This window comes from Rutidosis leptorrhynchoides, chromosome 3, assembly GCF_046630445.1.
Source record: "Rutidosis leptorrhynchoides isolate AG116_Rl617_1_P2 chromosome 3, CSIRO_AGI_Rlap_v1, whole genome shotgun sequence".
NCBI lineage: Eukaryota > Viridiplantae > Streptophyta > Magnoliopsida > Asterales > Asteraceae > Rutidosis > Rutidosis leptorrhynchoides.
Window position 1 is genome coordinate 580156905 of NC_092335.1, and position 13353 is coordinate 580170257.

Genomic DNA, 13353 nt, shown 5'->3' on the forward strand with positions numbered 1-13353 from the left:
TGCAAGTAAGTAGATTATATATGATCATGTATAATTATTGCATTCACTAAGCGTTAGCTTACCCCTCGCGTTGTTTATCTTTTTAGTTGCAGGTGAGGATAAAGGGAAGGGGATTGTTGGACACTAGATGTCCTTGACGATGTGCTTGTAGGAGCTTTTGGAAATTGACCACCTTTTGGGTAGTTTAGTCCCAAACCATGCTCGTTGGGTCGTTTGGTTTATAAACTATCATTGTATTCGGTCAAACTTGTATTAACTTAATTAATGGCCTTTGTGCCTTTTGTAAACATTGGAAATGGTTGTACGTTTTAATGGAACTTGTGATTTGGTCTACATATTTAATTGGCGCATAAATGTGTATATATATATAAAAAAAAAAATTTTATCGTACGGAGTACGGGTTGGGTTGTTTCATATGAACATTTAGAAGAGACACTTCGTGATGAATGTCATTATTTAGGAGGGAAAACGATCGACAAAAATAACATTCAAGATAATATTGTTCGTGAAGAATATGAACGTTTTTTTTCATGTTTTGTGAAGTAAAATTTAGCCCGATTTAGGGTTTAGGGTTTAATGTTTTGGGTTTATTCCATAAACCCAAAACACCAAACACTAAACCCTAAACCCTAAACTCTAAACCGTTCGTGTTAAAAACTCAATCTAAATCCTAAATCTAAACCCTAAATCTAAACCCTAAATTCTAAACCCTAATATCTAAACCCTATAAACCCTAATATCTAAACCCTAATATCTAAACCCCAATAGTTAAAACCTCAACATACGCTCGAAAAACACGATAATTGTTATATATATTACTTCTTCGAGCGTTTTCCCGCCAAAATAAAAACATTTATCACAAAGTGTCTCTACTAAATGTTCATATATTCATCTCATCTATAATGTTCGTGAACAAAGTTTTTTCAAAAAACGAAAAAAAAGTTTTTGCTTCCCCCTGCTTCCCCCCGATTGGTTACTTCCCTCCTGATCCTACCTATATATATATATATATATATATATATATATATATATATATATATATATATATATATATATATAGGGGCAGGATCAATGGGGAAGTAACCAATCGGGGGGAAGCGGGGGGGAAGCAAATTTTTTTTTTTTTTGTTTTTTTTTGAATTTTTTTTCCGGCATCAAGATCACACGAAAATATGAACATTTAGAAGAGACACTTCGTGATGAATGTTATTATTTAGGTGGAAAAACGATCGACAAAAATAACATTCAAGATAATATTGTTCGTGAAGAATATGAACGTTTTTTTTTCTTCATGTTTTGTGAAGTAAAATTTAGCTCGATTTAGAGTTTAGGGTTTAGGGTTTGGTGTTTTGGGTTTATTCCCTAAACCTAAAACACCAAACCCTAAACGCTAAACCCTAAACTCTAAACCGTTCGTGTTAAAAACTCAATCTAAATCCTAAATTTAAACCCCAAATCTAAACCCTAAACCCTAAATTTCTAAACCCTAATATCTAAACCATATAAACCCTAATATCTAAACCCTAATATCTAAACCCCAATAGCTAAAACCTCAAAATACGCTCGAAAAACACGATAATTGTTATATGTTACTTCTTCGAGCGTTTTTCTGCCAAATTAAAAATATTTATCACAAAGTGTCTCTACTAAATGTTCATATTTTCATCTCATCTATAATGTTTGTGAACAAAGTTTTTTCAAAAAACGAAAAAAAAAAAGTTTTTGCTTCCCCCTGCTTCCCCCCGAATGGTTACTTTTTTTTTTTTTTTTTTTTTTTTTGAAAGGCAAACTCACACACACCATTAACACGAATATTTACAACCACGAATATGTCCCAAGTGAAACTTGAACCCTCAACCTCTTGGTATGGTTACTTCCCTCTTGATCCTACGACTATATATATATATATATATATATATATATATATATATATATATATATATATATATATATATATATATATATATATATATATCTGGTGAGGATCCAGAAAGAACTAAGGGTAGGAGAGAACTCAATAACTCACAGACTTAACTCAATATGTGTGTAGGTTGACTCAATCTTTGTGCAGATTGACTCAATTTGTGTGCAGATTGAGGTCAATATATGTGCAGATTGAGGTCAATTTGTGTGCAGATTGAACTCAATATGTGAATTCTATGAGTTCTCTTTCACCCTTCATTATATATATATATATATATATATATATATATATATATATATATATATATATATATATATTGAAGGTGGCGGATTTTTACTAACCCCATGATGACGTGTCATTATTAAAATTAATTTTCTTTTAATTAAAAACATGTATAAATGTATGTATGGATTTGAATTACATATTCTTTATTCATTCAAAGTCGGTGAGAATATTTTCCTAAAATCGGTTCAACAATCTATACCACACATACGTATGCATATCCATTCCAAAATAGAATCAAAACAATAATTTAATTAACAAATCTTATTTACTTGGAGGATACATATACATATTTATTAATTAATTATATAATATATATTAAAGTCTCTAAATTGTTTGAAAAATCAATAAATTTTTCACAATTATTTTACTCACCGTACAACACACGGACTCTAATAATTATTGATATCGGCTAAAAAGTCACGTTTTTACTCCCGATATTGAGCCCTAAAACCTTAAAGTTCCAAACTTTATCGCCAAAATAATCACTTTGTTGGTTAATTTGGTAGATTTAGTCATTACAAAGGATATGTTTCAAGAATCACTAAAAACGGATGAAAAACGAGAAAAAACGAGCAAAATCGGCTAAGACGATTAACTCGCGTTTAAATAACTTATTTTATAATTTTTGAAAAAGTTTATTTACTTAATCTCATGTTGTAGGATATTCAATTACGAACGCGTGGGCGCAAGAATCGTCAGAAACGGAGCTAAAATGAAAATTCTAGAGCGAAAATGGTGAACGACAAGTTACGATCGAGCAAACGGCTTGCCATAAGGGAAAACGGCCTGCCAGCAAACAGGCATAAAAAATGGCTTGCCTAGGCAAATGGCCATGGCAAACGGCTTGCCAAATAGTCTGCCAAGTGGCAAGCCATTTTTCAGCAATTTAATTACAATTTTGCCACCATGCACTTCCTATAAATGGGGGCTTCATCCCACTATTTCAAACACACCAATTCTTCACTTCTATCTCAAATATCTCTCTATAGCCGCTCTCTAGTGATCTATAGGAGATTAGTTCTCTCTCTCTCTCTCTCTCTCTCTACTTTCTCTCTTTAGATTCTAGAGAGAGAAAAGTACAGAGATTAGGAAATATAATTATCTCTCTATTGTCGCTCTCTAGTGATCAATAGGAGATTAGTATGTAGTTAGTAGTAGAAGCTTTCAAGCATTGTAACGATATGGATATTATGAAGAAATATAAGTGTTATTCTGCCGACATTATTCGGTAACATCTATCATTTCTTTTATTAATTTATTATAATATTTTTGTTTGATGTTTGTGATTTATTAATATTAGAAATGCTTGTTGTCATGATGTGTGAGTAATTGCTTGATTATTTGCCATGATTTAATAATGTTAGTTAGGGATGATTATCGTTTCGTGCTCGCTTTCTGTCTATGATATTAAACCTCGTTATTATCGTCCTTCCACTAATAAACGTGATTAAAACCTTTTATAAAGTCGACAATTATAAGGTAATTATTTATTTGTGCTTATACATTGGTCAAGGTATGAACCCATCGGAAATACTATAAAGTACATGGGGAATTACCGTAGGACCAGATCAAGACATTGGTCAAGAGTATAAGGCTCAAGGATATATTGTTGCAACATTAGAGTACAGTGTTGATGTACTATAGGACCACTTGGGCATGATCAAGGTTAGAAGCTATGAAACCACTATAAGTCTAGTACATGGTGGATAACTAAGGGATTTGTTGAGTAGATTTAAGTAAGGGCTGGTTTAAGTCATAAATGGGAATTTAACGCACTACAATACAAACTAAGCTTATAAATCTTTAAGGATGACTGAGAACTATCAGAGGTTCTAATTTGTCTACAAACCCTTAGATTTTACCAAACCATTGATAGAAAGGAATTCGAAACACAATCATAGCCACTCACTTGGGTGATACACTAAGGTGTTAAAAAAGGTTGAATATTATCTATATAAAGCTATGCTACTTTATTCGTGTGCCCAAGGTATGCATTGCATCCAAGATGGGCCACTTATATCCTTAAATCGGATAAAGTGTCGGGAGTTGAGCATAGTCCATCCGATCAGAATCACGATAGCCTAGTTCTGAGTGACATGCTAATCGAGAAATATATTAGTAGGGAATCTAGTGTTTACACCAAGGTATATCTATCCAATGAGTGTCTCGCAATCATCCTGACACTACGTTATCTTAAATCATGGTGAACCACGTCTTCTTTGTCCTTGGTTGTTGTACGCTAGCTAGCTTATTTTAATTATATTGCTTTAATATCTTAATTACAATTATATAAAATATTCAACCCAACTATTGTCTTTACATATTTTGATATTCCGGATAAAGTGGTGTCTAGAATAAACCGGTTGGACTTAGTTGTTGGATTTTCTGAACAGTCGCCAATTTATTAGGACCAAAAGGATCATGCTTCTCCACACAAGGTGTACCTGACCACTAGTATTGGATATTAAATTGTGTACAAACCAAATCTTAATTACTAAATTATCTGAATAAGCTCCGCTTCAAATTCGACCGCTTAAGGAACGACCCTAGGTCATATTTGCCCTTGCTAACCCATAGGAAGGAATAATAGATTTAGGCCCAGCATATATAAACTAAACAATCAACTTCTTCTGTTGACATCATGAATTGACGTTTTGCGGCCTAACGAAACCGCATAAATAAACCGTCTGATTCTGGCATATCATAGATAGTAGTTAATTTTTGGCGCCGCTGCCGGGGAGCGGTAGTACGATTTGGAGCCTGTTTAGATTAGTTAGTTTTTAAGAGACCCTTTTGACTAAGACTAGCTTTGTCAAAAGTTACTAGTTTTTCATAGTTAGGTTAGATAATATTAGCTTAATTTAGATTAACTAAAAAGTTTAAAATGGACTTCCTTATTAGTGAACCTTTAGGATGGTTTAACCTACTTAGACCGCTAAGAATTCTTCAGACACATCCTTTCTTCTATCCGATATCATACATTGTACCCATTCGACGAGATCCACACTTAGCTGCCGATAGTTCGACGATGGCCGCACGCATCACTCTCGCTGACATCACCAAACCCTCATTAGAAGGACGAGGAGGACCGATACTCTATCCAGAGGTTAACGGAGCGTCTTTTGCGCTTAAGAATAGCAGCATACAACTCATTCACAACCATTGCCAGTGTCATGGCTTACCAATTGACGATCCCAACTCTCACTTAGATAGATTCCTTTCCTTATCCAATTCATATAAGCCAAACGAGGTTGAACAAGATATAGTTCGTCTGTATCTGTTCCTCTATTCCTTAACTCTTCATGCAAAAACCTGGTTCGAGGGGTTAGAACCCAACTCTATCACCTCATGGGAGGAAATGGCAACAACTTTCTTAATCAAGTACTTTCCCCCATCAAAACAAATCAGACTTAGGAATGATATCGTAAACTTTCAACAAGCATACGATGAATCACTCTACACTGCATGGGAAAGATTCAAACATTTGCTTCGAAGATGCCCGAACCACCGTCTTGAGAGCTCTGATCAAATTTTGACTTTCTACAAAGGTCCGAATGAGAACAACAAGTCTACTCTTGATGCTGTTTCTCAAGGTAACTTCATGAAATTCACTGCTGACGAGGCCTGGAGATTGATCGAGGAGATGACTATGCACCATCACGATTGAAACACGGAAGATCACATTTCATCAGCAACGCCGCTTTCTGCCTCCGATCCTATCGAAAATAAAACCATCAAATTTCTCTTGAACCAAATAGAAAACCTCACCAAAGAAGACGAAGAGCTAAAGAAACTCCCGCAACATGTGTCTCAAGTTCAATTATGCCAGAATTGTACTGACCCACATTCGGCCAAGGTATACAAGGATGAATGTGATGACTCTGTTGTCTACTATGATAAGATCCTAGCTCATCCGCACACCCAACCTACCAACCCCACTACCCCATCAGAGACAAGTCCAGACGATGTCTGATGTGTCAAGACGTAACCTTTAAAATATAGACAATATGCTTAATAATTAACACATAATACAGGCAACTAAAACCCGATCATTCAGTAACTAGCAAGTAAATTGACCAGTTCGATCCACAGAGAGAAGTTTGTTTTAAGGATTTTACAATGATTAATTATTCTAAAAGGGGGTTTGTGTTTGAAGTTGTATTTTCGTTTAACGAAACAGTAAATAAATATAATGAATAACAAGAATGAGAATGCGGTGTTTACTTCTATGCTTGATAAATGACAGGGATTGTTCTTTTATAATTAAAACCGTTATGTGGTAGTTACAATAGAGAAGTTTATATCAATTTCACAATTTCTATAAACTTAAGAGCTATGTTTAATCAACAAGATTCTTTCGTGGTTGAATTCACATAAAACCTAGTTTACTAAGATCACTCTAAGTAAACTACATGATTGTATATCCTAAATATCATTCAATTAACACCCTATACTCACATATAGGTGGCTAGATCACTAGGTGTTGAAGTATAAGCTATGGTCTTTGATAAACTCACATAAACCAAGTCATAACTTACATAATTGAACTAGGATACAAGGGTGATTACAACAATGGATCTTTTGAAAGAATATGGTAATTTAGATTGATTAACTAACTAGATCCAACCCGGTTAAACTCACATGAAACCTAAATTACAACAATCACTTGAGGTAATTTCATAACTATGTTGCTTTGGAACTTATTCAATTACCGAATTAAACACATAACAAAATCACTTAAGTTTATGCATAATCATCTAGATTACTAGGTGTATTGAAGTATAGATTGTTTTCCTAGTTAACTCACATTAATAGGTTTGCAATCTATATAATTGAAGTAATGAACTAAGCAAGCATAACAATGGTTCTTACGGTTGAACTAGATAATTTAATCAATAAAACATATATATAACTAGCATAACATCAAAGTATAGAACAATCCCAAGCCATAAATCTTACATTGAAGCAAACACACAAGGCTTTTAGCCTAACATAATCATAATAGAACTAATGGAACAGTAAATACAAGTTGAATTCATGTTTAAAAGATATAGAACAATAATACCAATAGTGATGAATGATCCTAGCTTAATCTTGATATTGAAAGAGTGGAGATTGACTTGTAGCCTTCCTTGAACCTTAAAAATCGTACTAGAACTGAGGGAGAATGTAATAATGAAGGTGTCTCAAGTATGTAACCAAAGGCTCCATTAAATAGGCTCAAAAGTTAGGTATTTTGGCCAGAAGGTGACCAGATGCGCCGCATCTCTTTGGGATGCGCCGCATCTCTTTATGTTCAGTAGATTCCAGCTAGGTTCTGCACTCAGGACTGTCGGCAGGGGACCAGATACGCTGCATCTGGGACAGATGCCCGCATCTGGCTTGGATGCACCTCATCCCTCTCAGATGCGCCGCATCTGGTGCTGTTTTGATCCAGAAATCCTAATGCTCCGCATCTGAAATTGTCGGGAGTTATTTGGTGCAGAGATGCGCCGCATCTGAGGGAGATGCGTTGCATTTGGACCTGTTTCAGTGGTTTCGGGCTGTTTTAAGCGTTCAATCTTCATTTTAACTCTGTTTTCGCTGTTGGTCTTCATTTATTCAATCACAAAGAACTTTTACAAATATACATGAATTACAATACATACGTACAACAATTACATACAAATTGATATTAAATCGGATCAGAATAACGACAATAAACATGTATGATTTTGGCATTATCAAAATCCCCACACTTAAACCTTGCTTGTCCTCAAGCAAGACTTACAAGAATTTGAAATTTACTATAGTGAATACACATTGATGAAAATACACACGAATCACAAAATGTACACACTCACACTTTTTATTTCACACATAATATCACACTCACGCGTTTTGAGTATACACACACCTTAGGAGTACACACGCTTTTATTTATTTCACAATGTAATACGCACACTTTGAGTACATACACGAAATGAAATTACACCAAAGTCGAAAGGTGGGTTTTAAAGTCCACATTTCTTAAAAATTTGGATCCTTAGGGAAATTAGGGCCTTTGCGAAAAACCTTTTATATTTTGAAAATTAGACATGTTAGTTTTTACACTAACAAGTTTTCTGGTTTTAACCTCAAAGTCCGGTTGAGGGTAACTGAAAACCGAAGCCTCAGTTGGCGCTTAGCAAGCTACTCGCCCCCATGATTGAAGTATCATGGAACTTGAAACCGGATGTCCTAAAAATGGTTTTACACAATATAGTTCATAAAATAGCATAATTTTTTAGAAGAAACTATATCATGTCCAAATATCATCGGTGAACCATGAGTTTGCACACCTCAATTTGTTATGGCATATGTATGTTGGCCGCAGTCAACATAGATGCGGTTGATCTTTACGGAGATCATCCATCTGGGGATTAGATTCATTAGTCTTAAAAGCTAATTTTCAATGTGCCCCCATTGTACGAGACAGATCCATCTCATGGTTAGGATAAGTCTGACCACCAAAAACCCTGTTTGATGCTGAGGTGAGGTGGATTTTCAGCCGATGATAGAGATGACTTTTCAAGATTTTTCGTCAACCTACAGCTGTTCTGGACTACATCTTCTAACATAAGTTAGCAAGTGTGTCATATTGGAAGACTTGACTTCCTTCACAATCATTACATAGATGAGCATTGAATTAGATTGTTAGAACAACAAATTACTTGATGATTCTTTTTTCATTCAGAATGTGGTATAGCATGATGATTATATCTTTTATATGACTACTAGTTTTATGATTTTTAACAAAATAAACTCAATCATTTGGTTGTTTCTTAATTTGTTTTGTGATAATAATTTCGGTGTATATACCTAGTTTTAAAATCTACAAATTTTAAACAAAATTTGAATTTATGAAGATAAAAGTTTAAAATTTTTCACCATTTTAAGCCTTTTTAACCAAAATCGAAAACCCGAAAGAATTTATAACTTCCTCCCCACACTTGAGTTCATGTATCGCCCTCGTTACATGAAATCAGAAAAATTTAAATTCGAGAGGGTTAAAGAGTGTAAGAGAGTTTATTACTTTCAAGGTCTAAAACAGAAGTTCACGGGATGATGGCGCTGAACTGAATGCCAGCATAAGAACATCATCCACTTCTTGCAACCACAAAACAATCACCAATCAAGTTTGTGCTGAACTTACTGCCAGTCTTTGTAAAAAATGCAGCATATAGCACAATGCTCACCTGTATCAATTCAAACAAAGCAAACATTTCATAGAAACAATGGGGCTGTACTCCGTGTACCGAAAACCCCATACCTAATTAACAAAGTTATTCAAGTTACAAACGTCCAACATACTATTAAGTTATTTCACACCAAACATGAAATTAAATTGTTTTTCAAACAAACCAACATCATTCAAACCTTTCACACACTTCACGAATAATCACGTCAACTTCAGAAGAATCTCCAAAAAGAGTTACTTGGGCCAGCTCCACCTTCGTTTTGGTTTGCCGCGTCGTCGTCCTGGAATATTGAAGGGTTACACCCCTGATAGGTTGCTTGAGCAGGGACGACAACAGTGTCTTCATTAGGCGGGTTAGGGGTGTATGCAGGAGGAGGATAAGGTACAGGGTATGGATCACCCATTCGAATCCATGGTTCGTATGCAGGCCAAGGAGAGGGGGTATAGTTAGCGGGATCTGCAGCGTATGACACGGTTTGTTCATGTATCCAGTTAAGCTGATTTTGTTGCCCCGCTTGAGTGTACCACTTTCTATCATTCCCTACATCAATGTAATGTTGCATCTCCCTATTACCTGTATCGTAATGATCAATTACCTTTTGAGTGATTCGATCATTATGGAGTCGTAAATCTGAAAATTGTCACGCCATGTAAGCCTCCCAATCATTTCTCGGACCCGAACTACTTCCAACATTCGGCTGTGGATCTGGCTGCGGTTGTGGTTGTTGCGGTTGCCTGTTCTCGGGATCCACATACCTAGTTAGAAGGCCGTTCGACCCCCTCATCAAAATGTTTGCCCTTGTATAACTTACTCTATCAAAGGCAATCATATGTTTCTCCTCTAACCCACTTGTATTGATACGAAAATGTTGGGCAATCCTGTTACAAAATGGCCGCCCATGATTGGTGTAATCTTTTTCCTTTCTTCGAGAAGGAAACTGAGAATCATTCGTGGAATATGAACATGGGTGTGATCCATTATCGCGTGAATGTACCAGATATCCAAGTTGGTAACTTTTTCGCTACTGTCTTTTCGACAGTTTATTGTACTTGAAATGAATCTTTGGACGCATCGATGCTCTTAAGTACGTAGCTTGCTACAAGTCTGCTTGCTTGCACTATATGCACTATTGCTCATGTCCACCCATGCTTCTGCATGATTAAAAGAAGAAACGTAGACTATACATTGATTAAAGTAATTTTGCATTAATTGGTGTGGCAAACCTTCATAAATATCCAGTGCCTTTACAAATTGTAGCAGTGTTAATGTCCGGTCTTGCCCTCCAAGCCGAAATCTCATAAAGGTACCTGAGGTTGGTGACGTGTAATCAACCCTAAGTGAACCAACGAATTCTTTGACTAAAAGTGGGTACACTCTTTCTTGCATTCTGAACAAGTTTTCCCATGCATATATTCGATGGCCTTGATACGATACTCGGAAAAGGTTACGAAAATTTTGATATTCACCGGCTTCTTCTAATGGTGTCCAATCGATATATTTCCCCGGATATACGTCTTTGTGTAGAAGTTCCTTCATCCGTTCATGATATTCCGGATGCCTCAAAACTGCATTGATCCATGGATCCAGAGTGGTTAATCCACGGACATTTAATTGCTGGTTGTCAATATCCATTTCTTCTTCCACAATATTTTCTTCGTCACTCGTGTCCGAATCTCTAATTGCCGGGCCTTTTTGCTTCTTTGATTTTGGGTTTGATGATGATGCTCTAGTCTACATAAAAACACAACAAAACCAAACAAACAAAACAACAAACCAAGTTGATTAGCGTTAAAGAAATTCAAAACATCTTTCATATTGCACATGAAATGTCCCGTTCTTATTGATTAAAAACGTTCCATATTAATTGATTTCGTTGCGAGGTTTTGACCTCTATATGAGACGTTTTTCAAAGACTGCATTCATTTTAAAACAAACCATAACCTTTATTTCATCAATAAAGGTTTAAAAAGCTTTACGTAGATTATCAAATAATGATAATCTAAAATATCTTGTTTACACACGACCATTACATAATGGTTTACAATACAAATATGTTACAACAAAATAAGTTTCTTGAATGCAGTTTTTACACAATATCATACAAGCATGGACTCCAAATCTCGTCCTTATTTAAGTATACGACAGCGGAAGCTCTTAATAATCACCTGAGAATAAACATGCTTAAAACGTCAACAAAAATGTTGGTGAGTTATAGGTTTAACCTATATATATCAAATCATAATAATAGACCACAAGATTTCATATTTCAATACACATCCCATACATAGAGATAAAAATCATTCATATGGTGAACACCTGGTAACCGACATTAACAAGATGCATATATAAGAATATCCCCATCATTCCGGGATCCTCCTTCGGACATGATATAAATTTCGAAGTACTAAAGCATCCGGTACTTTGGATGGGGCTTGTTGGGCCCGATAGATCTATCTTTAGGATTCGCGTCAATTAGGGTGTCTGTTCCCTAATTCTTAGATTACCAGACTTAATAAAAAGGGGCATATTCGATTTCGATAATTCAACCATAGAATGTAGTTTCACGTACTTGTGTCTATTTTGTAAATCATTTATAAAACCTGCATGTATTCTCATCCCAAAAATATTAGATTTTAAAAGTGGGACTATAACTCACTTTCACAGATTTTTACTTCGTCGGGAAGTAAGACTTGGCCACTGGTTGATTCACGAACCTATAACAATATATACATATATATCAAAGTATGTTCAAAATATATTTACAACACTTTTAATATATTTTGATGTTTTAAGTTTATTAAGTCAGCTGTCCTCGTTATTAACCTACAACTAGTTGTCCACAGTTAGATGTGTTGGGATTTAACAAGTTTGATATATCTTAAAACCTTTTAAGAATCATTATAAACGGAAGCGTGTAATTATCAAGTTTTACTTGTTAAACTTTAACCAATTTAAAGCTAAATCCCATGGATCAAGTTGTGAACATTATGCTTACAATTAACAAGAAAAGGAAGAGTTATATACCTCCTTAAAACAAGTTTAAGGGCTGTTCAAAATGGTAGTAAGATGATGAACAAAAGTGTAGAACTTCGAGCCTTTGAAGCACCAAAACCACCCTTGATTTAAGTTAGGATTTAGACACTTAATGAGCTAAATAACCAAGCAAGAACCTCTTCCTTTTGAGCTTACTGATTTGGACAGCAGCTACCTTCAAAAGTTGGTGATGAATGGAGTTCCTAAACTATGGAACCTCAAGAGATAATACCCCAAGCCAACCTCCAACACCTAGTACTTTAGTTAGGATTTAATGACACTTGAAAATAACTTGCAAAATGAGCTTGAAGGACTTATTTTGGATCCTCAAACCCCACGGCCTGAATGGCAGCTTAATGCAGTTTTTTTTTTCTCTTTTACTTGATATTTTGCATGTATGTGTGTTAGCATTGAGTCAATGAACTTGCATATAGATAGATGCAAAAGTATGGTCAATCCAAGAGGGAATCTTTGCCTCTATCTTGAGTCCCAATGCCACTTACATTTATTCAAATAAAATGTTTTTAATAGATTTTATAAAATCCATTTTATAAAACTTTCAATAAATTTTATAAAATACATTTTATAAAACTTCCATTTTATTTATTATGTGTACATCATTTATAAAACCTATTTTATAAAATGTAACATAATTAATTAATTATTTAACCTATAAATAATTAAATCCATATCATATAAATTATTCCATAATTTATATGTATACATCTAAGTAATATTATTTAAGAAAACCATTTTTCTAGAATTCAAGTGTCGCGTATTTAATCAACAATTCAATTGCTAAAATCAAATACGAATAAGGTGTTGGTAAGCTTGTTATTGGGTATGACCCGACTTGGATCAAAACATACTAGCCACATTAATTTAATATGT

General features: G+C 34.8%; 1 non-coding gene across 1 annotated transcript; it reads right to left on the reverse strand.

Moving 5' to 3' along the window:
• Nucleotides 1-5615: 5615 nt before the first annotated feature.
• LOC139903636 (small nucleolar RNA R71) lies at nt 5616-5722 on the reverse strand. The gene has a single exon (XR_011778446.1). It is a non-coding gene; the product is annotated as a small nucleolar RNA R71 (small nucleolar RNA).
• Between the last annotated feature and the right edge of the window lie 7631 nt (nt 5723-13353).